The sequence below is a fragment of the Haliotis cracherodii genome, unplaced genomic scaffold, assembly GCF_022045235.1.
Source record: "Haliotis cracherodii isolate W230 unplaced genomic scaffold, xgHalCrac1.p SCAF_13, whole genome shotgun sequence".
Taxonomy (NCBI): domain Eukaryota; kingdom Metazoa; phylum Mollusca; class Gastropoda; order Lepetellida; family Haliotidae; genus Haliotis; species Haliotis cracherodii.
The window spans coordinates 11249532-11272810 of NW_027266268.1; the positions used below are offsets into that span (position 1 = coordinate 11249532).

Consider the following 23279-nt stretch of genomic DNA (forward strand, 5'->3'; position numbering starts at 1 on the left):
GTCTAAGGCTGCCAGGCAGTTCCAACACGGCAGAACTCTGAGTGACGGGATGTATCACAATGATGACGTATTTAATTTGATTTTTTCTCACAAACAGCATGAAGGACAGATACAATCGAATCACGACAACTTATTTGTTAATTGTCAATGAAATAAGCATGATCAGCAAGAAAATCTTTGCACAGGTTAGTTTCAATAGAACATTTCACATGGTTCAGTTAATAAAGTTACATATTATTGACAAAGCCACAGTATTTGTATTTGTAATGATAACTTAATGGTGCATGACAGTAAGCATGGTATATTATACACAGATGGTAAATACTACAGACACTTTTAATTATTTTATTTACATGTGAAATACACACTGAAATGATCAGTTATGTCCATATCATTTTGTCCCTTTATAAATTCCAAATTATTTATTTTCCAGTTGGAATACATCTGCAGAATATTAGAGATCCACGTTTATCCTTTGGTGGCCTACAGATTGTATGTGTGGGTGATTTCTTCCAAATCCCTCCTCATCCTAATGACTTGTACCATGACCCTGGTCAACATGCATTCACTGGTCCTGTGTGGGTTCAGTCAATGACTCATAAGGTTATTCTCAGTGATGTAACGCGCCAGCAAGATCAAAATCTCATGAAGGTGATAAGTGAGTTGGAATATGGGCAACCAAGAGAATACATTAATATCTATATAATTCACTATCACGTCCATTAAAGTAGAATGCCAATCCAGTTTTCCTGTATGCTACCAACTTTGAAGTTGACTGCCACAATTCTGGCGAAGACACTGCATACCTAGCTGCTGCTGCTGATGGTTGTGCAAGACATCTGATACGAATTATGGCCAAAAGGTCTTACCCTGAAAGTTGGTTGCATTGTCGAGTTGTGTTGATCAGGAATCTGTCTAGAAAGTTAGTAAATGGTGTGATTGGCACGATACAGAAGCTGGAGCATGATGGACCAACTGTCAGATTTGGAGAAATTGTACTCAACTGAAGAAGACTTCATTTACAGTTTTCGATCCAAATGAGGTGAAAGTTATTAGTGAAAGACACCAATATCCATTAAACCTTGCATACACCATTACCATACACAAGTCGCAAGGACAAACTCTCCCACAGGTGGTGGTCAATTGTCAGAACATTTATCAACCAGGTCAGCTTCGTGTGGCTGAAGGTAGATGTGTCAGTGCAGATGGCCTCTTTGTCCGCAACTACAGTCCTGCACGCTACATGTAAGAAGCACAAGAAAGAGGTTTACGAATTCTCTCAGGTACCAGGAATTCAGCCTTCACTGGACTTGGCACGCTGCAAGAGGGTATTTATATACCATGCCTATTTATCATATATATTAATCACACTATTACCTTTCCAAAATGCTAAAACAATATGCATGCACATAATTTTAATAGCTATCAAGAAGGGGTCTTAACACGCCTTTTAAATTTGGTACTATTTCAGGTATATGATGAACATGGGAAGTGATTTTGATGATGCTGACTTGTATGTGGCAGACCTGTCTGGAGACTCAGTGTTTGGTGATGATATGGTCGATGGTAATCTAGCCCTGACCGACTTGTACCACGATATAGTGACTTCGGAGTGAAGGAGGAAGATGAAAACCATAAAAGCATGGAACACAGGAAGAATGTCTTGACCAAGGAGGTACAAAAACAGTCAAGATCAAAGACCCTCAGTTACTCGGCAATCCAAGAAGACACATCTACAAATAAAGAAGCCTCACACCTAATGCTCCAAAGAACACTCATGCAAGATCCATCTGTACTGAACAAATTCACGAAACAAGAACCATTTGCATTAGCCAGCTGTTATGGAGTGAACCTCAGTATGCAGGAAAAGAAAGATTTTTTTTTTGTAAAACAACTCACCACAGAAAACCTGGCTACCGACCACATGTCCTATCCTCATGATCCAATGGACGTGGGCACTTCTAGTGATCCCGGACACGCAGCACTAAAAGTTGGTTTGTTGTTTTACGACGCACTCAGCAATATTCCAGCTATATGACGGCGGTCTATAAATAATCGAGTCTGGACCAGACAATCCAGTGATTTATATCATGATCATCGATCCACGCAATTGGGATCGATGACATGTATTAACCAAGTCCGGGAGCCTGACCACCCGATACCGTTAGTCGCCTTTTATGACAAGCATACACGCCTTTAACGGCAAGCACAGGTTGCTGAAGACCTATTCTACCCGGATCTTTACGGGTACCTTCAGATGATGTCACTCCTATCTACTTCAGGAACCAGTCAAAGTATTGAAACAGTTGATGGCAGTCAAAATCCAAGCAACTGGAAGGAGATGTTCTGCAAGTTAGTTAGCGAGAAGAAAAACTTGAATCATGCAAAATGAAAGGGCAGCCTAGGGGAAAAGGGAAAGGCAAAGTAAGGGTAATGGTAAGAAGAAGGTAACTAAGACACAGGTAACTAAGACACAACCTGATTGAAGAAGATTTTGTGCCCTGTGTGGCGAAATGTATTGAGACCCAGAGCCCTGGATTGGATGTACTCACTGTGAACGGTGGTGGCAGAGAGCATGTGGAGGCATCTCTATTGAGGATTTGAAAGTTGTGTCTCAGGAATTTGTTTGTTGTTTAAATTCTGCACTCAGCAATATTCCAGCTATATGACGGCGGTCTGTAAATAATCGAGACTGGACCAGACAATCCAGTGATTTACATCATGAACATCGATCAACGTAATTGGGATCGATGACTTGCATCAACCAAAGCCTGACCATCCGATCCCGTTTGTCGCCGTTTGCGGCAAGCATGGATTGCTGAAGACCTATTCTACCCAGGATCTTCACGGGTCTGTGCCTCAGGAAGGTGCTGTTTGAATATGTTCTCTGTGTCACTAGAAAAACAAGGATATATCTGGTAATCATGGTAATACATTGAAATGTGTATAGACACTACTATGCTTTGTATATATTCTAAATTTGTGATAAAATATATTTCATAATTTTCTGTTGCAAGTCATAAAGGTAGAACAAAATAGAAGTTATCAGCATTGTATGATTCATGGAGAGAGGGATGCCTTGTTCCATTTTCAGCTGATTGAATGGCAGAGCCCCTTTTGGTACCATAGCTTTACGACGGAAAGTGTTGGCTTTTTTCGACACAACATTCTGGCACAGAGTGATGCGGTTTGTCACCTGGTAATACTGTACATAGTTTGGGTTGGTACCCAAGCCATGATGAAGTCCCCTTTGCTGAGAAAAGTTGTTCTCAAGGATATCACTGTTTATGAACATGGGAGTGACTGGGTGTTTCGCGTCACTGGTGGCTAAAGTACAAGCTTCTTTAAACCATACAGTGGGTAAGTAACATATTCGAAAGTTTCCCTCGATAAGAAGTTGTTCCGACTTGATTTGGATTCCCAGTCGCGAAACCATATCAAAACTTCCTCCATCTCATGTAACCGCTCATCACCTCAGGAATAGATTGGCCGCCTGTCATGGAAAAGCTTGATGAGCATCGATGTTTGCTGGAGGAGACACCAAGGCATCTGTCACCTTTCTCACCTAGATATTCTTTTTATCTTGGAAGTAGATATAGCATTTCTCCATCCAGTATATCCTTTGCCAAATGGTTCCTCATCTCCTCCGCGTTATTTGGGTGGAGATGCTCATAGGTCAGCTTGTAATGGATAGACAGACCATGACCCCTATCCCATTCGTAAGCTCCTACGAAAACGTTATCTCCCTTTCTTCATACTTCAGTAGTCTGGTATGCCAACTCTCATGACCACTTTTCATGATATTGTTTCTTATTTTCTTAAATAGATGTGATGGGTCAGGCAGGAATACGGGCGGATGGATGCTGCAGAAGTGGTTCCGTATGGACCTCTGAACGTCTATTGGAGAATTTCTGAAGTGCATCTTAATGAATGATCGATTGTTTGATGCTCCAGCAAGTGTACAGGACATGAAATCCCCATTAGTCCAAGGCCTGCACAACATCCCAAAACATGGAATATATTTGGGGTCCTGTTGCCTGGGAAGTGAGGTAGTGGGCTACAAGAAATCTGAACCCATGATCAAACCATGAAACATAAACTGCATTACATGGTTCGCAAGATGCTTCTGATCAGATGTGGTTGAGAAAGATTCTGCCTCAACCCCTGTATCAGTAAAGCCAATAGGGTTGCAACCACCATGCTTTCGAACAAGCTGAATATCCTCCTGAATCGACATCTCATCCATTATTAGTCCACCAAAGTAACCTGCAGGAGGTATGTTGTCATGTTGTGCTTGCATACACATCCAGTTCAGCATGTTGTTATTTATTCCCGAGGTCTACTCCACGGAACATTTGAATCGGGTCAGTTTACTTTCAGATAGCAGAGGAAGACTTTAACTCCTTGAAAGATGTTGGTAAACCCTTGGACTTCGGGTCCAGATGGATAAAGCCAGCTGTTTGAGATTGTTATCCCACTTTCGAGAATGAGGATCAACAGAATCTGTGCAGCAGTTAGGTATGGTGCGTTTTTGTCTAGATGAAATCCATCATATACTTTGGGGTGTACTGTTTAGCAGTATCTGGTGAGACATCTGATGAGTCATCATAAACACTTTCATATAGATGTCTGCATGCACAACATGCTGTGATTGATTTCCATCACCTGAAGTGCAGACGTTTTTGACACTTAATAGAGTAAGCTACTAAGTTATCCTTGTTTCTTTGATGTAGGATATTTTCTTTGTCCACAGTGACCTCTGCAGCTTCATGATCAACACCCTGACAGTACCTGGCTGTCTTAATTAGAGAAAACAGACTGCAAAGGGATTGAGTGTTAAATTCAAAGTGTTCCCTTTGCAAACAAGACCAGTGTCTACACAAATTTCATCAGGCAAAATATTTGCTATATTTTAAAATGAAACTGATTCTGTGTCATTATTGTTTTCTTTTAGCCCTTTATATACAGGGACATTTTTTGTTCATTCATTAGCCTTACGATGTTGTTTTTTGACATTTGGAAAAAATGTGTGTATTAATCGCCTGATTAGTTTTGTTGATGTAAGTCCAAACTTTTCACAAACCTTATTTGCAATGCTTTCAACTGTAACCGAAACATTGTCATCTTCCACATAGTGAGCATGTAGCCTGGAAAGGAAAATAATTGTTCAGTTACTGTCCAAATATATTAGCTGCCATTGCTGAAATGTGTCATAGTTAAAAACTGAATTTTGTTTTTCTAAAAAATACTAATCAAGTTTTTCATTACTTTCTAATGTCCTTACAAAACCCATCAATAACGTTTACCATATTAAAATGTTATGATTGTGATAATATTTCTAGAATGAAGAAAAGTTCTATTTAATACCTTTTACAGTCGTGCCCCACTTATACGGACTTCAGATATCCGGAAACCTCGGTTCCCGGACGATTTTCATTCAAAACGAAATAATTACTATATAAATTTACCCGTATATACGGAAATTCAGTTTCCGGAACCAGACGGTCATTTTCATACACAAATCACTGAAATGCACTCAACATGTCTCACTTATCTGGACAATACACTTCCGCTGGTGGTAATCCTTTGATTCGTGAGTCAATTAACCAAGTGACACTGAGTTACGTTTGAGACGAGCTTGTTTATTGTACATGTAATCCTCTTCGATAAATATGGCGTCTGTGGAGGTCAGAGGTAACAATCAAACAATCAAATTTCAAAAACAAACCAAATTCTTAGGACTTATTTTCGATGAACATCTCACCTGGGATGCTCACATCCAAAACCTAACAACTAAATGCAGTAAAGACCTAAACACCCTAAGATGCCTAACTGGCTCTAACTGGGGAGCCTCCAAAGATACTCTCCTCTCTCTCTACATATCCCTAATTAGATCAAAACTAGACTACGGCTGCGCCATATACAACACCCTAAACAACTCTCTATCTAAAAAACTTGACTCAATACAATATCAGTCTCTCAAACTCATTACACGCACCCAACATGGCACCTCCTACACCTCACTTCAGGCCTTAACAGGAGAAATGCCACTAAGTCTACGCAGGGAACAGTTAAGCTTAAATTTCTGGGCCGCGTCCCAATCAAACCCTCTCATCCAAAACTTAATAAACCAAAACATCAGCCCTAAAAACCAAGCTCTAGCTCGTAAACACCCCTTACTTACCCCAATATCCCAAAGAATAACAAACTACCTAAATGAACACCAAATTAAAAATCTTAAACAAAACTGCAAACAATCAAATATCTTCACCCCTAAACTTAAAATACCCAAAATAGACACAACACTAGCTAGCCAAATAAATAAACAAACCGACCCAAACATAGCTAAAACTACCACACTAGCATATATACACAAAAATTGGCCAAATTGGTGTCACATTTACACGGACGGATCCTCAGATCCGACCTCCAAACACACGGGTTTCGGAGTCCATACCACACAACCAACTAAAACCACACAATCCTTCCGACTCCCAAATAACCAATCAATATTCACGGCCGAACTAATGGGCATGGCCTCAGCCCTCCACAATCAAGAATCCAAAAACAACCAAAAAATCCTAATACTTACTGACTCCCTAAGTGGACTACAAGCCCTCCAAAACAAAAATACCAAAAACCGACCTAAATTAATAAATCAAATACTTAAAAGCTCCAACGACCTAACAAAAGCAGGCAAACAAATAACCTTCTTGTGGATACCCGCCCACGTAGGAATATACGGTAATGAAAACGCCGATAAAGCAGCTAAACTATCCCTCAAAATCCCAGAAATAAGCTTAAACTTACCCATCTCAAAATCAGAAATTAAAAGTGTAAACAAACAAAAAATCACAAAAAAATGGCATAACCTATATCTAAACTCAAATAGCCAAATCAAAAGAGTGCTCAGCAAACCACTAACCAAACCAAAAATTCTCCATCCATCAAAAAAAATCGACAGAGTAATCACTAAACTCCAAACAGGACACACCAACCTAAATAACCACCTAAAAAAAATTAAAAAACACACTACAGGTAACTGCCCACACTGCAAACAATCAGAAACCCCAGAACACGCACTCATCCACTGCACACACTACCTAACACATCGAACCGCATTACAAACCACCCTCAATCTAAACAAGGCCCTCACTCTAGAAGCAATACTAAACCCACAAAATAAACTAGAAAACTTCAAGGCCTTAGGCGTATTCTTAATCAAAACCGAACTAATAAAACGCATCTAAAACCATAATAACCTACCAAATCAAAATCACATAAACAAACAATCATCCACCATACCCAGCTCCCTTAGTTCTCCTCCCCAACCCCATCGGCATCTATTCCAAATCTCAAAATTCCCAAATTCTATATAAGCAACCCCTAAAGCCCCCTCTTTGGTTGCACAGACCACCTTCGCCCCTTTCGGAAACACATTAAATGGCCTGGCCGGGCCCGTGTGCGAAATACGCATCAGTCGGAAAGCGCACGTTAAATCTCCAAAGTAAGTAAGTAAGTAAGTAAGGTCAGAGGTCCAGTTGCAGTTTGTACCCCAAGCGAGCAACACCTCCCAAGCCAGCACAGAGCATTGCCTGATAGCCAGCCAAGGAAACTTCACCATCGGTAATTATCATCACGTTATCCTTTCATCCTTACTCACATACTCTTATCACTCTCACCAAATTAATCACAAAACCCCTAAATCCTTAAAAAAAACAACAACACTCAAACACACCCTTTAGTCTCAAACCAACACTTTACCCTCCCCCATCTCCTTAACACAGCACGCTCTCATTTCTATTCACTACCCACGCCCACCACTCAAACGCACCCTTTGACCCAACTCCTAAAAACAAAAAACACCTAATCCCCCCTTCTCCTAAACACAACGCACGCTTTTTCCTACTCACCACCCACGCCCACCACTGACCTATCACTCCACTCCTTCGACTAAATATTTCCTAATCCCAGCTTTCCACTTGTCTCACCAACCCCAGCCTTCCAGCAAAAAAATAAATCTCTAGGGTTCAGGCACCACACATCTCAACTCACCCGAACCAAACACCCCAAAACATGACAGACACACGCATCATCTCACACGCAGACACCCCAGATCCTGACTTACCCATACCCGCGGAAGCGCACAACACCTCCGGGAGGACAGTCGAAAACATTGTTCCGGCCGAGTATGGCTCAGACATGGAACATACCACCCCCACCAAACCAGCCAACTCGCCTCCACAATACACAAACCGAAGACCTAGAACTCTACACCCAAGAAGCAAACACAAATCAATACCCTCAACCCCAAATAACAAGCACCCGCAGGATAACAACAAACAGAAACGGCAAAACCGTCCCTACATCAATCGTTATTGTAAACTTAAAAAAAACTGCTAAATTTCCTGAAGCCCCTAATCACATCTCTTTCGGTGCCCACACTAAACTAGAAGTTAAACCATACATCAAACAGGTCAAACAATGTTCTAACTGCCTTAGATATAACCACACGGCCACCCAATGTACATTAAAAAAAAACTAAATGTAAAAAATGCGCCCAAACCGATTGCCCAGGTACATGCTCTCCCTGGTGCATCCATTGCAAATGCATAAAACATACATCACTCTCAAACCAGTGTCCGCACAGACATGCCCTAACACAACAGGCCAACAAACACATAAACATAGATTCGGCCAAAATCCAAACAAGAAAATATGCACCACCTACATCCAAACCTCTCCTCCCCACACCACACTCAAACACCACACACAAACTCTCGGATTCAATCTGGGGCAACCACATAGAAACCGCACCCACCACCTCACACAGCCACCTACCAACTCCCCCATAACATCAACACCCGCATGCAAAGCAAACAGCAAAACCACAGACACACAACGACCCTCAGCCAGACACTCTACAGCCCACAAGGCAACAACACTTCCCCACAAGCAACCACAACAAAAAAACTCAAACACTGAGGAAACCACAGCTACACCCAACACGCAAGCACAAACTCAACACCCCACACCACAAACACCTCCACATGCCTCCCCAATGAAAACTCAAACAATAAAAACCAACCTAACCGACGAAGACGAGTATTCTTCCACCGAGGAAATAAATGAAATCACTTTCTCAGCCCCTAAAACCAACAAAAACTTCAGGCTCAAAAATCCTCAATTAACCAGCACTAAAACTCTTAATAACCTCACACTACTCCTAGCCTACATGCAAAAGCAAAACTCACCAAATGCTAGTACTAAGGCTTTTCACTCAGTAGCACAAAAACTAAAACTCACAACTCTCTCCTTTGAGTTATTTCTCTCCCAACTTAGGGAAGCTACCAATTAAACAAAACCTAAAACTCAAAACAAACTAATAACCTCTCATCCCCCAAAATGGAAGGACTAAATATATTTCAGTGGAACGCCAACGGATTAGCCTCCCACGGCCAGGAGTTAAAAGCTAAATTCAAACGAGACAAAGGTCCACACATAGTCTGTATACAGGAAACTAAATTCTCTACCAGATCTAAATTCACCCTACCAAACTATAACTCAATAAGAACTGACCGAGCCAAAACAAACCCAGGTAGAGCCGGAGGCGGCCTAATCATATACGTCAGGGAAGATTTAAGCTACAAAGAACTAAAAATAAACACACCGAGCAAACGGTATCCAAATAACAAATAACAACCAAAAAATTAATATCATAAATATATACCACTGGGTAGAAAAACAGGTCAAACCTGAGGATTTAAACACCCTCCTCCAAATAGGCAATAAATCTACAATCTTCCTAGGAGACTGTAATGCCCACCACCCTACCTGGGGTATAGAAGATAAAATAGATAAACACGGAAAACTCATCTCAGAATGGATAGAACAAAATGACCTAATACTACTAACCACTAACTACAACCAACCTACTAGATACGACAAAATACACCACAAAATGTCGGCTATCGACTTAACCATATGCACCCCAGATTTAGCCCAAAGTATTCAATGGGAAGTACACGGGGTACCACTAGGTAGTGACCACTTCCCCATAAATATAACTATAGGAGACGTAAACATCCCATCACCAGCCCCAAACCAGGAACCTAAATTCCACTACAACAAAGCCGACTGGGACAAATTTCAGGACAATTGCAACCAGGCTAACCTAGCTGACCTAGAAAGTAACGACCCCGAAATCTACTGTAAAAACCTCACTGACTATATAATACACGCAGCTAAAAACTCCATTCCTTTCAAAACAACCAGCATAGGCAAACCCTCGGTTCCTTGGTGGAACGAGGAGATAGAACAAACTAGGCGTAAACGCAAATCCACATTCAATAAAGCCAAACGTGATAAAGCCAAACACCTAAAGATAGCACATGAACTAAATCACAAAGTACAAAGCTTAGTTAAAACAGCTAAAACAAGAGACTGGAAAAAATTTTGCGAAGAAATTAACCATCATACAGACGCCAGAACAGTTTGGCGCAAAATCCACGCCATTAGGGGCATTAAACGTCATAAAAAACTCCCAACGTAAACAATTCAACAAACCCCACTGAAAAAGCTAATAACCTAGCAAATGACTTCTCGGCCGTCAGTAGCAATAGCAACTTCAACCAAAAATTCCAGGAACAACTAAAAGCAGAAACCAAATTTACCAAAGAACCAAAAGATAATAAACCTAGAAATTAATCTCCATTTCACAATGGAAGAACTACTCCACGTCCTACAAAATAGGAAAAAGGGCACAGCCCCAGGCTTAGACCTTACTTCATACCAGATAATTAAACAACTACCACCTAAACTACTCCAAACCTTGGAAACAAGCCCTGGTCATACCAATCCCCAAACCCAATAAACCAGCTGACCAGGCTAATTCATACAGACCAATCTCCCTAACTTCTAACTTATGCAAAGTAATGGAATCAATGGCCAAAAACAGGTTACAACACTACTTAGAACAAAACAACATAATAAATCCAGACCAAAGCGTTTTCACTCCTGGACGCTCAACCTTAGATAACCTCGCCCGACTAGAGCAGGACATTAAAACAGGCCAACTTAACAAACAATATACTACAGGCATCTTTCTAGACTTCTCCAAAGCATTCGACATGGTTTGGCATAACGGGCTAATACAAAAACTACAAAAAATAGGACTTAAAGGTCAAATAATTAACTACATCCAAAGTTTCCTAACAAACCGCAAAAATCACCGTGGGCATAGACCAAACGCTATCGGACCAATGTCCTCTAGAAATGGCACTCCCCAGGGCAGCATCCTAAGCCCAACACTCTTCAATATTATGATTAACGATCTATTCGAGGGACTATCCCCCAAAGTAAACACATCAAAATTCGCGGATGATGGAGCCCTCTGGATCCGCACTAAAAGCATTAAAATGGCCCAAAACTTACTACAAAAATCTCTAAATAAAATACAAAAATGGGCTGACAAATGGGGCTTCTCCCTAAACTCAGAAAAAAACCACAGGAATAGTATTTAAACACAAAAATATGCAACCCGCCACCCTAAACCTCCAACTAAACAACAAACCAATCAAATTCCAAAAAACAAACCAAATTCTTAGGATTAATCTTCGATGAACATCTCACCTGGGATGCTCACATTAAAAACCTTGTAACCAGATGCAGCAAAGACCTAAACACGTTAAGATGCCTAACCGGCTCCAACTGGGGGGCCTCTAAAAACACCCTCCTCTCACTCTATATATCACTAATTAGGTCCAAACTAGACTATGGCAGTGCCATTTACGACACCTTAAACAACTCTCTCATTACAAAACTAGACTCAATCCAGTATCAGGCCCTAAAACTAATCACACGAACTCAACATGGCACCTCTTCCACCTCACTCCAGGCCTTAACAGGAGAAATGCCACTTAAACTACGTAGGGAACAACTTACCCTAAACTTCTGGGCCGCGTCCCAATCAAACCCACTAATCGAAAACTTAATAAAACAAAATATTAGCCCTAGAAACCAAGCCCTAGCCCGGAAACATCCACTACTTACTCCAATTTCCCAAAGAATAACCAATTACCTAAACGAACACAAAATAAATAATCTTAAACAAAACAATAAATCATCCAATACCTTCACTCCAAAACTTAAAATACCAAAAATAGACACAACACTAGCCGATACACTAAATAAACAGACCGATCCTAACATCGCTAAAACCACCACACTAGCATACATACGTGAAAACTGGCCAAATTGGTGTCACATATACACAGACGGATCCTCAGATCCGATCTCAAAACACACAGCTTTCGGAGTCCACATCGCACAACCAACCAAAGACACACAATCTTACCGACTCCCAAACAACCAATCCATATTCACGGCCGAACTAATGGGCATGGCCTCAGCACTACACAATCAGCAATCTAAAAAACACCAAAAAATCCTCATCGTAACCGACTCCCTCAGTGGACTACAAGCCCTCAAAAATAAAAACACTAAAAACCGCCCCAAACTAATAAATCAAATACTCAATAGCTCAAACAACTTAACTAAGGTAGGTAAACAAATAGAGTTCATTTGGATCCCCGCCCACGTAGGAATCTTTGGAAATGAAAAGGCAGATAAAGCAGCAAAATTATCCCTTAAACTCCCAGAAATAAGCTTAAACTTACCCAGCTCAAAATCAGAAATCAAAAGTGTCACTAAACAAAAAATTAACAGAAAATGGCAAAATATATACCAAAACTCAAATAGCCAAATCAGGAAAGTACTCAAAAAAACCCTAAATAAACCCAAAATACTACACCCATCCAAAAAAATCGACAGAATAATTACCAAACTACAAACAGGCCACACCAAACTAAATAATCACCGTAAAATAGCTAAACTACACACAACAGGAAACTGCCCACATTGCAAACAACAAGAAACACCAGAACACGTACTCATTCACTGCACACACTACCAAACACACCGAACAACACTACAGACCACCCAAAATCTTAAAACCGGACTTACACTAGAATCAGTCCTAAATCCACAAAATAAATTAGAAAAATTCAAAGCCTTAGGCATATACCTAATAAAAACAGGACTAATTAGTCGCATTTAAACCCCAAATAAAATATTAAAACCAAAACTACCTTATTTGATAACCACCCAACACACACAGTTCCCTTAGTTCGTCCCCCACCCACTCTTGGCATTCTTTCCAAATCTCAAAATTTCAAAATTACTATATAAGTAACCCCTAAAGCCCCCTCCTGGGTTGCACAAACTCACTTTTCCCCTTTTTGGAAACACATTAAATGGCCTGGCCGGGCCCGTGTGCGACATACGCTTGCAGTCGGAAAGCGCACGTTAAATCTCCAATATAAGAAAGAAGAAGAAGGTCAGAGGTCAAAGTTCACCTTGATTAGGTATTACGAGAACCCAGGCGATCTGGACAAATTGGAAATATTGTTTAAAATTCAAACCTCAAAATGTGGGAAAGTTCAAACTTCCATTAATATATTCCATTATTTTCTTAATTATATGCAGCCTTTACTAATAAACATATTTAAAATATTAATAACCCTAAGCGAAGCAGCTGATCGCTATTCCCGGGTATTATTTTTTACATGGAACCAGCCTGACCAGTCACCGTCAAGGCTCACGCGCACGTGATCGCGAGAATTTCATGTTGACATAGAATCATCAAACAAAAATAAATATGACTTTTAACGAGTCAAAGTATGTCATTTATGATATATGTATCCATTCTCTGTCCACTAAAATTCTTTTCAAGGCGTCAATAGCTGTATTTTGACCGTGGCTGCTGTTAATAACGGTGAGTTGTGCGATCTTCCGATCGCTTCACACACGATTTCGCCGAAATTAATAAAAACAATATTATAAGGAATTTTGTCATGAATTCCAGTAAGAATTTGGTTTCAGTTATACGGAAATTCGTTTATACGGACGAATTGTGAAATGACGCAAGTGTCCGTATAAACGAGGTATATACCAGAGATGATTTAACCAGTTAAGAATATGTGGAATATAATATTTGACAGTCACTACTATATACTTGAAGTAGTAAATGATGATTATTGTCATATAAAAAATCGTACATGCCATGTGAAATAGTTTTCAGATGCCTTTCTGAGTTGAAGTGAAGTACACAGTGAAAAGCAAACATTTCGAGATTCCTGCTTTTTATGTGTGTTCTTTTATTTCAGATAACTCGTAGCTATTTAAGTCCGTTCCAGTATGCTACTTCCGCTAACTCCGACTCGCGAGTTTACAAGGTATTTTCTCATTAAAAAAAGCCAGAAAACAAAACAGGTTCATGTACTTGGACATGTTTATGTAGGTCCTTAGAGAATACCTAGCGCGAGAATATCCGATGATAAAACGATTAAAGGAAGGAATCGTATTTTGTGCTTGATGTAAACAAACAGTCCACTATGGCGGGTGACGCTCCTTGTCTTTTATGAAGTATAGGGGCGTATAGTTTTACATATAGCAATATCGAGTTCCTGTGGTCTGGCCCTGTGAAACTTCTTTTTGAATGAACTATATTTGGTTTCTGACTTTCGCAGGTATTAATACCAAGATTCGACGATTTGCGTAAACAAGGTAGTTCAAGTGATTTTAGAGGCGACTGAACATACCATACTCGGTGGCTTGTTTTGATGGTATGGCGGGCCAGAGACCGACTGACGGTTGATTGCGTGCCCAACCTGTTGCAATGAGCAATTAGCTTGGAATCAAGCATGGTCGCTAAAATATCTGATGACAACAAAACAGTGGGTGTTTTTGTTTTCAGTTTGAACTATGGATTTTGGCATGTGGACGAAGGGTTCCTCCTCAATGTCTTCAGGGGCAATTAGATTCGAAGCTGCGACATCGTAGCTTTATATTTTGCTGGTTTTACTGTCCGAAGGATCTTCGAATACCTCATTCGGTAACGTTCTTATACAGTCAGATACTGACTGTGCTTGTTTGTTGTTTAACGCCACACTTATCAAAATTCCAGCTAAATCTAAATCTCTGCCAAAAGCAGTGTCGATTGTACGCCTTTTTGTCCTTGTTTTTACATATTGAATTATTTATGGAATATGTTTTCTTCTGCGATGATGTGGCAAACTCAGTGGGAATGAATTATTTTTTGATGTTCGGGTCATTGTTTTCACATATTTACCTCGTCCAGAGTAATTATTTATTACCTGTACCTATTTTTATCGTTCGATTTATTATCATTTATTTTTATCATTATTCATTATTCAGAGTAACAGAGTAACCAATAGCTCGATTTTGTTCAAATTTTGTATGTGTATGAAGACGATGTAGACCATTGAGTACTAGGTCCGCCAACTGAACAACAAGTAATTTTTGAAGCTATATTTTGCCCTATTGCTCCACAACCGCTGATCCGATTACTTTCAAACTTTGCATGTGTCTGCTGCTTTAGTTACTTGACACTTTTTATCCCCCGCCCCAATGGATTTGGCGGGGGATATAGACATGGGTTCCGTGGGTGGGTGAGTGAGTGTGTGTGTGTTTAAAATATTTTATTTTTGACGTTTCCATGGCAACAAGTTGGACTTAGGTTCTATAAGGGTGGTGTTCGTTTCCGGAGCGTAACTCAAAACCCATTCAATACTAACTTTCAGTACTTTCTTACAAAACTTTGCATGTCTACTAGGCACATACTGAACTGGGGCCTTTTGGTATTTAGGTATTTTATAGATATTTACTTTTTACGTTTCCATTGCAACAAGTTGGACTTAGGTTCTATAGGGTAGAGTTTGTTTCCGGAGCATAACTCAAAACCCAGTCAATACTTTCCAACAAAAACTTTGCATGTTTACCAGACACATACTGGACTGGTGCCACTTGCTATTTAGGAATTTTATAATTTTATTTTTCACGTTTCCATGGCAATAAGTTGGACTTAGGTTCTACAGCGGTGGTGTTCGTTTCCAGAGCGTATCTCAAAAACCGTTAAATACTTTCTTACAAAACTTTGCATGTCTACCAGGCACATACTGAACTGGTGTCTTTTGATATAATAGCACTTTTAGATTTTTTTATTGTTTATGTTGGATTTAAGTTTTAATATAGGATTGGTTTACTTGAGGAGTATAACAAATAAACTGTTAAATATTTCCTTGCCAAACATTGCATACTGAACTAGTGCCATTTGATATTAAGGAGTTTTAGAAATGTTTATTTTAGAATTTTCATTGTAGCTATTTTGACACGGGCTAAGAGAAATGATGGGTCAGTTTCCTGGTTTGGGACCATAACGTGTTAAAATGGGCTTTGACTTTGGTGATTGATCACGTTGTTTGGCAACCATATTGGATTCAAGGTTTTCATAGGGTTTTTTGGGTACATGTCTTCAAATCCCTACTCCTCTCAATCCACTGCAAGAAATGCTTCCAATCTTTCTGAGAATTGTCTCCATACACAACACAATAAATTGTAATAGCATATTCGATATATCTTTTTTAGTTGCGGCCCTATGGGATTTTGATTTTGATAAATTGTTTTTCACTGAAATTTCACTTTAAAGATCCTATCTTGTAAGGTTCTTGACAGAAACTATTGAAAGTTTACACGAAGTTAGTGTGTCATATGCATCCTATTGTTTGTTCTTGGTTGAATGATAAAAGTAACACTGCTTGGTGGTAATATTCGATTAATATTTGGGACACCACTGGAACACACCAATTTCGTAGCGTCGATTTCCGGCGACTAAGTTTTGAGTTGATAAATTAAATGCAAACCGTTTGAGGATTCGTACTTGTTCGAGGTCGGAATGGCTTTAGAACATACTTGGACACCCCGGCACACGACTCTTTCGTACCGGTGATATCCTGCAAGTGGTGCCTACATTTAACGGATTTGGTACAAGGAAACCCTTTGAGGATTCGAACATGGACGTTTGTGCACAGTGTTACTTGGTGCCCACCATGACTGCTTGCACCTGTAATTGAATTTGTTTTCTTTCGCCTGGAAAAAATGGAAAAATCAGGGGACGTGAATTGGTAATTTGACCAAGTTCAGTAAAAATATTTTTATATCAAAAATAATAATACTGATAACACTAGTGTGGTCAGAACTTGATACTGACCAATCAAACATCTTTGTTTAATAACAGTAAAAGTGATTATGTGCAGCATTGGTTTGAGTCCAGTAATTTATTTTATATTGATTATGAATGAAATCTAATTATCTATTTCCATTAGCAAACATTTCATGTAGAGTATAAAATAATGACGGATTATCTCTCAGTCATTCAGAAGCTGTGACCTTACCACGAAGAACGAATGATGATGAGAATGCTGACGTGTGGTGGTTGGGTTGAAAGATGTGCACGTGGGAGAAATCTAGGAAAACAGATCAGACATCACTCTGTTTCATACAAAGTGAGTTATTCAAATATGTCCTGATTATATTCACCGTTATTCATATATTCCCCCGTGAAGATTCCGGGGTATATAGGTCTTCAGCAACCCATACTTGCCGTAAAAGGCGACTATACTTGTCGTAAGAGGTGACTAACGGGATCGGGTGGTCAGGCTCGCTGACTTGGTTGATACATGTCATCGATCCCAATTGCGTGGAACGATGCTCATGATGTCAATCACAGGATTTGTTTTAAGGACCGCCGTCATATAGCTGGAATATTTCTGAGTGCGGCGCTATACAACAAACAAACAAACAAATGATATATTTCCGTCCACTTACACTCTCAAAGTTGTCACCGCATGGCAGAAGAATTAACTGACCATAAAAGTCCAGTTTACACCCTTGCCGAACCAGGCTGGTATTATGGACTAACGAGTCTATGCATAATCCAATTAAAATAGCGCACCGAAATTGAAATCCGGTTCGTAAACTGTCGTGCAGATTTCGGTCGATGAGCATCGATCTACGCAATTGGGATACGATGACATACATCAACCAAGTCAGCGAGCCTGACCACCCGATCCCCGTTAGTCGCCTCTTTCGACAGGCATAGGGGGTTTACAATCATAAAAAAACTAATGCAATGCGGCAACAAGAAACAAGCCTTATTATACACTGAACCGCAAAAGAAACGTCACCCCAAGTAACCTTGCATGAAAAGTTGTCATTTAAATATCCCGATAATTTTTGTCAAAGATTCTAAAATTTAACATTACCTTGTCCGGATGAAAAATGAAATTTGATAATAAAAAACAAAGCAGATGACAATAACACCGATCGCCCAAATGCATCACGGCAACGGCCATGGAAACCCGATGCACGTGAGTTCCGTGCAAATAAAAATGCACATGCGCTCCCCCATTTCTTGCCCTATAAAAATCCACCGAGATCGGATAACATTGAATTTCGTTCGTTATTGAATTGCTTCCACATGCCAAGATTGACAAGAAATCAGCGACACCAAGCCCTTGATGGTTGGTTGGTTGGTTGGTTTGTTGCTTAACGCTGCACTCAGCAATATTCCAGTTATATGACGGCGGTCTGTAAATAATCGGGTCTGGACCAGACAATCCAGTGATTGATATCATGAGCATCGATCCACGCATTTGAGATCGATGACATGCATCAACCAAGTCAGCGAGCCTGACCACCCGATCCCATTAGTCATCTATTACGGCAAGCATAGGTTGCTGAAGACCTATTCTACCCCGGAACCTTCACGGGTCACCAAGCCCTTGGACGATTGCAAGCTGGACAAACCAACACTACAGATGACCGATCACGTAGTGGAAGACACAGGGTCAGATTGTGCGACAGCATCTTCAAGATTGCTTTGTTACTGCTGCGGAAACTGTTCGAGAGACCATGGGGACACACCAGCGATACATTAGTGCGGACACCGTGCGTTGACGATTGACGAGCAGACACCTCCACAGTCACAGGCCACAGCGAGGACCCATTCTGACACCACGTCATCGCCGGGACCACGAGTTTCAGCATGTGAACGCCCGTGCCCACACTGCGAGAACAAGAGACTTCCTCCAGCAGAATGGCATCAGAACCATGCAGTGACCTGCCCTCAGTTCCGATTTTTATTCCATTGAGCACCTGTGGAACGAGATTCAAAGACGGCTGAATGACGTCCGACCACAGCCGACAACTGCAGTTGAACTGCGTCAGGCGTTCTGCAGAGTGTGGGCTCAAGTGCCTATTGCCTTCATCAACCGCCTCATCCATTCCATGTATCGACGTTGCACGGTAGTCATCAATGCACATGGCGGAAACACGAGATACTGACTTGTGATGCCATTTTCTCAGAGACTAGTGTTGTGTTTCACTTTAAGAACATTTGACACTTTAATTTCAACCTTGATGATCAGTAATGCCAAGTTTCATCTTTGTAATATGTCTCAAAGTATGTTTACAGTGTTTGGACAAATAAGGTTTCTCATATATCTATCCATAGTGACGTTTCTTTTGCGATTCAGTATATAAGTACACTCCCTCACGAACGTCCACAAATTGTCGCAGTCGAATGTCTTGAATGTGGTACGTGGACCGTTCTTGAATCCAGGTAACAGTTGGACATCCAGGAAACAGCAGGCAGAAAAGTCGGCACTTTCAGCCAGGTTTGTTTGCCGCTCTCAGCTATATGTAGGCGGCCTGTAAATCATCGAGTCTGGGCCAGACAATCATCATGCGCATTGATCCACGCAATTGGAATACGATCACTTGGATCAACCAAGTCAGCGAGCCTGACCACCCGATCCCGTTAGTAGCTCTTTGACAAGCATAGTCGCCTTTTACAGTGGGAATGGGTTGCTGAAGACCTTTTCCACCCGGATCTTCACGGGTATCCTGTCTGCACTGCGAAAGAATATAGATAAGTCGCAAGTCAGGGCGGACAAGACTCGTCTTGCTTTATATAGGAACAGCCAGCCTTTTGTAAACTGTTACCTGGCGAACAATCACGAATTACGTAGTTTCGGAGTGAATCGATAACTGTAAACAAGCTCCTCACAGCGGACTGTAAACAAATAACGTTGGTCACTCTAACTTACGAGCCGCCGTGGGAGAATCACCAAAAAAAACCCACCGAAAACTCAACAATTTATGAGCGTTTCAAGCAGCTGGCACCAATAATGATCAAACATAAACTTACAATATATACCGTCTCAAAACAATATCTATACGTCACAACAAAAGTTCCTGTGACATTGAATAAGAATTATCACAGTGACTGTGACCTTATACGTATGACAAGTGAAGTCAGTACTAAGTGAGACATGCGTTGAGTATTTAATCACCTGTACGAGTTCGCTCTGGCAGAACCACAGCTGTCTTTATTATTTGAGTATATGGACAGTAATAACGCTTCACATGGGAGGATAAATCAGCAATCATACATATTATTCATTTTGTTGACGAGCTATTTGTTGGATAAAGAGGTTGATGCTAAACTCGCTTCTATGATTTATGTGATTATAAACAATTAGACCAACCTGGTGCGCTTCGGTTTATGAGGCGTGTAATATTTGACGTCAGTTTTGGTTGGAGGATGTGGGGAAATATACAAATAATTAGTAAGATTGTCTATTTTCGAACTAATTTTCTCTTGTTGACTTAATAGATAAACTAATGTATTATTTTCCACGCTGTAACAACTTCAAAGACATACAGTCACAACGTTATGGGCGTTAGCATCATCTGGCCCTGCATGTTGTGAACGCTGGGTGGTCCAGATAGCTCGAATATTATGCTTTTATCCGACTTGTTATCCAAATAAATACTTTAGAACACATCAGATTCTGGTCTTAATGGGTAATATGTAATGAATGTTGTTAGGCTGATATATGATTTAACTAATTTTATGACATATGCTTTAAGTAATAATATTTCGTAATAATTTTACCCGTTAAAAATCCCAAAAATATTCATGCAATCATGTCTTCAAGCAGGGAACTCGCCCCGACATTTGCAAGTATTTTCTCTCGTATATCAGTAAAGCATTCAGCAACTACATAAAGTAAGGTTGGGTGCAGTGACTAGTTTTGTGATTTCCCTACAAAGTGCCTCAGTTACAATGGATATGTGTATCCAGCCCCTGTTCCACATTAAAAGATTTCAGTCATGTATTCCGTGACTTAGGGATATTCAAATGTAGCTCATCTTCCCTAGGCAAGAGAGTTAACTGACTTTAAAAGTCCAGTTTTTCCCTTGCCGAACTTGGCTGTTATTCCTGGGCTCGATCGTGGCGCCACCAGTGGTTATTCCGAGTTATGTCCCTTTTAAGCCTCTCCTGTGTTTGTTTGTTGTTTAACGCCGCACTCAGCAATATTCCAGCTATGACGGCGGGTCTGTAAATAATCGTGCTGAAGACATACTTACCCCGGAATCTTCACGGGTCCCATCACTTGCATTTGTTTCAAACAAAACGGTGGCACCCAGTCAAGACGATCTGATCGATAATCAAGATCTATGTTGTGATAAAACGGGTCTTACATGTGCATCAAATCACGCGTGCACCTTGATTAAAAACATAAAAATGTTTGGAAATTATCAGTTGATAACGAGTTTGCGCTGCACATGCTTTGCAAATCCAGCAATCGACCGAAATCTGCGCAACAGTTTGCGAACCAGATTTCGATTTCGTTGTGCGATTTTGATTGGACTTTGCATAGACTCGTTAGTCCAGCCAAAATCTAACTCCATAATACCAGCCTTGTTCTGCAAGGGTGGAAACTGGACTTTTATAGTGAGTTAACTCTCTTGCCTCGGGTAGATGAATGTAGCTACGTGAATATCTTAGGCGATGTTATTTCGTTCAAGTGTCTTTTGAGCGAAGCATTCATTCAGATGAGCACATCTGATTTCTGCATCTCGAAAACGAACTTCAACGGCAAGTCCCGAATGTCGTTTCTAAACGTCATGAAATCACACATGAAACACTGCGCCATCGAAGGAGTTTTTGTTTTCTGTGTGGGTACTTTTTTGTCATGCTTAAAATTTCCGAATTGAGGGGGTAAAAGAAATAAAAGCGAAAGCTGATATTTGATTGGTTTAAGAGCCCACGCATCCTTGATGAGATGGCTGCCTTTGGCCCTTAAGGCCCCATTACACAGGGTTGCGACAGTTGTGCCACCTTCGAGCGATCACAAACTGGCCAGGACGCTCAATGGTCGCCTAAACCCAGAAAATCATTTTTCCATGTAACTGCATCAGCAGTTGTTCAGCAGTAACTGCTCGAGTTGTTCAGCAGTAACTGCTCGAGTTGTTCAACGTCTGCAACCACAATGAAACACTGCAGGTACAAGCCCTCTATTTATAGACAGGCTGAGGAGGCACTACAGGTAGCTCAAAGGAGGCAGAAAAGAGGCAGAAGCATTGCCATGGTGTTTCAAGTGTTGCCGTGGTCGCCGAATGGAGGCACGGCGGTCGCCATACTTATCGTTCAATGCACACTGTTGGTCGCCCAAAGAAGGCACAAGGGAGGCAGAAGCATCGCCCAGATTTACGGGACAATATTTCAGCAGTGCGCATCTGTTACCTGACGACCATTGGGCGGCCACTGGGCCTTCATTCGGAGACAACGGCAAAGCTTGTGCCTTCCTTTTGCCTCCTTTGAGCCACCTTTTAGCAACCAACCTCCTCGGCGACCTTTGTGCGACTGTTTTGAACATGTTCACGGCAACCATTTTTGTCCATGGCGATGTCTGAACCTCCTGTGAACCATCTTGGAACGACCTAGGCAACCATTCTGCCTCTTTTGAGCCTCCATCGACGACCTGGCAAATTCTATGGTCGCACACGGGAGGCACAAAGTGTAAAAGCCTCATTATTAATTGCAATCTTTCAGACCAGTATAATTGTTTCATCTTCTCACAAAATCGTTGGAAGATCATTAAAGCTCAGTACTTAAACAACAACAATCCAGTAACTTTACCAGTTCGAAGCTTTGATTAATGCAACATCATCTTGTCAAGGACTCACTTAGAAGCTCAACAATAAGTTGTAAAAAGTCCCAGCAGGTCATGTTGTCCGCCGCTCGTCAAACGTATGCATCTATACGTGTGGTGCGCTGTATTAAGAGAACAACACACGGACTGGTCAACCCCGGGTCACTATACTGTGTCAGGGAGAGAGGTACAAGCAGACGCTGACACTCTAAATTATACTCTTGTGAGACGTCCAATGTACACTTGATTGATAAGTAGCATGTAAACTTAAATTTTTTTTTTATAATCATAATACCTTACTCTTTTAAACCGCAGATGAGGAATGAGCATTGAATGGGGATTACACTAATGATAATC

The 23279-nt window shown here is 40.7% G+C and overlaps 2 pseudogenes; one reads left to right on the top strand and one right to left on the bottom strand.

Moving 5' to 3' along the window:
* The first annotated feature begins 98 nt into the window (after positions 1–98).
* On the top strand, positions 99–2392 carry LOC139459464 (uncharacterized; annotated as a pseudogene).
* Positions 2393–2974: 582 nt separating this feature from the next.
* LOC139459465 (uncharacterized) lies at positions 2975–22802 on the bottom strand (annotated as a pseudogene).
* Between the last annotated feature and the right edge of the window lie 477 nt (positions 22803–23279).